This window comes from Salvelinus sp. IW2-2015, linkage group LG32, assembly GCF_002910315.2.
Source record: "Salvelinus sp. IW2-2015 linkage group LG32, ASM291031v2, whole genome shotgun sequence".
Lineage (NCBI taxonomy): Eukaryota > Metazoa > Chordata > Actinopteri > Salmoniformes > Salmonidae > Salvelinus > Salvelinus sp. IW2-2015.
The window spans coordinates 33,479,807-33,483,405 of NC_036871.1; the positions used below are offsets into that span (position 1 = coordinate 33,479,807).

The 3,599-nt window shown below is 42.7% G+C and overlaps 1 pseudogene; it reads right to left on the bottom strand.

The window, feature by feature from the left end:
• Nucleotides 1–3,599, bottom strand: part of LOC111957175 (ephrin type-A receptor 4-like) — a 79,239-nt pseudogene that overhangs the window by 29,355 nt on the left and 46,285 nt on the right.

Here is a 3,599-nt window from a genome sequence, read left to right on the forward strand (position 1 = left end):
GAGAGGTGTTGGGTTTGCGCCAGACATAGCATTTTCCTTGATGGCCAAAAATCTACATTTTAGTCTCATCTGACTAGAGTACCTTCTTCCATATGTTTGGGGAGTCTCCCACATGCCTTTTGGCGAACACCAAACGTGTTTGCTTATTTTTTTCTTGAAGCAATGGCTTTTTTCTGGCCAGTCTTCCGTAAAGAGTATGATTAAATAAAKCACACTTTATTATAGTTCCAAACCGGGAGCACAACAAAACAAACGCGCTCAAAAAACGGAACAATAAAGTAAAGCGCTTAACAAACATCACTTGACATGAAGACAATTACACACAAAACATGATGGGAAACAGAGGATTAAATACAAGTAGATTGATTGGGGAAATGAAAACCAGGTGTGTATGAAAACAAGACAAGACAAATGGATATATGAAAAATGGAGCGGCGATGGCTAGAAAGCCGGTGACGTTGAACGCCGAACGCCGCCCGAACAAGGAGAGGAGCCGACTTCTGCGGAAGTCGTGACAGACAGATAATCAATTTCCGCTGTGGGGCTTTGCAGCTCATTCAGGGTTATCATTGGTCTCTTTGTTGCCTCTCTGATTAATGCCCTCCTTGCCTGGTCCATGAGTTTTGGTGGGCGGCCCTCTCTTGTCAGGTTTGTTGTGSTGCCATATTCTTTCCATTTTTTATAATGGATTTAATGGTGCTCCGTGGGATGTTCAGTTTCTGATATTTTTTTATAACCCAACCCTGAGCTGTACTTCTCCACAACTTTGTCCCCGACCTGTTTGGGAGAGAGAGGCAACAAAGAGACCAATGATAACCCTGAAGGAGCTGCAAAGCCCTGAAGGAGCTGCAAAGCGGAAGGTTCACCTTCCAGCAGGACAATGACCCTAAGCATACTGCTAAAGCAACACTTGAGTGGTTTAAGGGGAAACATTTAAATGTCTTGGAATGTTTCACAATAAAAAATATTCTGCATCTTCAAAGTGTTAGGCATGTTGTGTAAACCAAATGATACAAACTCCCCMAAAATATATTTTAATTGCAGGTTGTAAGGCAACAAAATAGGAAAAATGCCAAGGGGGGGTGAATACTTTCGCAAGCCATTGTACGTTCCTTTTTGGTACTTATTGTTGTTCTGTTGTGTGTGTGTGTGTTCTATGTGTTTTCTCAGGCTGACTGGGTGAACCATGTGCTGTATATAGGCATAATTAAGTTTATGACAAACAGACCAAGGTCTCAGTCAGAACATATTTACAGAGAGAGAGAGAGAGAGAGAGAGAGGGAGAGAGAGAGGAGGGGGAGAAAGAGGGAGATGTTACTGAGGACTATTCATCCCACTTAGGACATGGTGTATTACTCTTAAGTCATTGGATCAGTATAGTGGCAGGACTGAGAGGAGAGAGACAGAGGGAGGACTGAGAGGAGAGAGACAGAGGGAGGACTGAGAGGAGAGAGACAGAGGGAGGACTGAGAGGAGAGAGACAGAGGGAGGCGTGAGAGAGAGAGACAGAGGGTGGCGTGAGAGAGAGAGAATGAGGAGAAATAAAGGATGGAGTAAGTAGAAAAGAGAGGAGAAAAAGTTTGAGATACCCCTATGGGGAAATACAGTGTGTGTGTGTCCATGTGTTCTTACGTGTGCAGGGCATAGATGCAGGGTCAGTCTCAGAGCGGTAGTATCCTGGGTTGCAGTCACAGACAGTAGCCCCCGCCTTCTCTGAGTGACTGTGTGGAGGACACTCAGAACATGCTCCGTCTGTAGACACAGCTCTGTAGAAACCAACCTTACACGCTGCAGAGAGACAGATTCAATGACTTGTCCTTCTATCAACAAATGCATTGACATACTACTTAGTTTGACATAACCCCCATGGTGTGTGTGTGAGAAAGGTGGGGCTAACAGTGTTTGTGTGTGTGTGTGTTTGGGGGGGAGATGATGACAGAATGACACACTCATCAGCATAGGAAGTATTCCTATAGGAATGTCCCTGTAATTACTCTGTAATTACCTCTAATGCTCTCTCTCTATYTCTCTCTCTCTCTCTTTCTCTCTAATGCTCTCTCTTTAATGCTCTCTAATGCTCTCTCTTTCTAACGCTCTCTAATGCTCTCTCTTTCTAATGCTCTCTAATGCTCTCTCTTTAATGCTTTCTAATGCTCTCTCTTTCTAATGCTCTCTAATGCTCTCTCTTTCTAATGCTCTCTAATGCTCTCTCTTTCTATTGCTCTCTAATGCTCTCTCTTTAATCGCTCTCTAATGCTCTCTTTTCTAATGCTCTCTAATGCCTTCTCTTAATGCTCTCTAATGCTCTCTCTTTCTAATGCTCTCTCTCTCTCTCGTCTCTCTAATCCCTGCTCGTCTCTCTTTCTAATGCTCTCTCTAATCCCCTCTCTCTCTCTCTTCTCTCTTCTTTCTTTCTAATGCTCTCTCTAATGCCTCTCTCTCGCTCTCTCTAATGCTCTCTCTTTTTCTTTCTAATGCTCTCTCTCTAATCCTCTTTCTCTCTCTCTAATGCTCTCTGTCTTTCTTTCTAATGCTCTCTCTCTTTCTAATGCTCTCTCTCTTTCTAATGCTCTCTCTCTAATGCTCTCTCTCTCTAATCTCTCTAATGCTCTCTCGCTTTCTCTCTAATGCTCTCTCTCTTTCTAACCCTCTCTAATGCTCTCTCTCTCTTTCTCTCTAATGCTCTCTCTCTCTTTCTTTCTAATGCTCTCTTTCTTTCTAATGCTCTCTTTCTAATGCTCTCTCTCTAATCCTCTCTCTCTAATCCTCTCTCTCTTTCTAATGCTCTCTCGCTTTCTAATGCTCTCTCTCTCTAATCCTCTCTTTCTTTCTAATGCTCTCTCTCTCTTTCTCTCTAATGCTCTTTCTTTGTAATGCTCTCTCTTTCTAATGCTCTCTCTCTCTTTCTTTCTAATGCTCTCTCTCTAATTCTCTCTCTCTAATGCTCTCTCTCTTTCTTTCTAACGCTCTCTCTCTAATCCTCTTTCTCTCTCTCTAATGCCCCTTGCTTTCTTTCTCTCTAATACGCTCTCTCTTTCTCTCTAATGCTCTCTCTATATCTTTCTTTTTCTAACGCTCTCTCTAATACTCTCCTTCTCTTTCTCTCCAATCCTCTCCCCCTCTTTCTCTCTAATCCGCTCTTTCTTTCCCTCTGTGCTCTCTTTCTTTCTCTCTGATGCCCTCTCTTTCTCTCTCTAATACTCTCTCTCTCTTTCTTTCTAATGCTCTCTCTTTTGCTCTCTTTCTCTCTAATGCTCTCTCCCTCTCTTTCTAATGCTCTCTCCCTCTCTTTCTAATGCGCTCTCCCTCTCTTTCTAAYGCGCTCTCCCTCTCTTTCTAATCAGCATAGGAAGTATTCCTATAGGAATGTCCCTGTAATTACTCTGTAATTACCTCTAATGCTCTCTCGCTATCACTCTCTCTCTCYCTTTCTCTCTAATGCTCTCTCTTTAATGCTCTCTAATGCTCTCTCTTTCTAATGCTCTCTAATGCTCTCTCTTTAATGCTCTCTAATGCTCTCTCTTTCTAATGCTCTCTAATGCTCTCTCTTTAATGCTCTCTCTTTAATGCTCTCTAATGCTCTCTCTTTAATGCTCTCT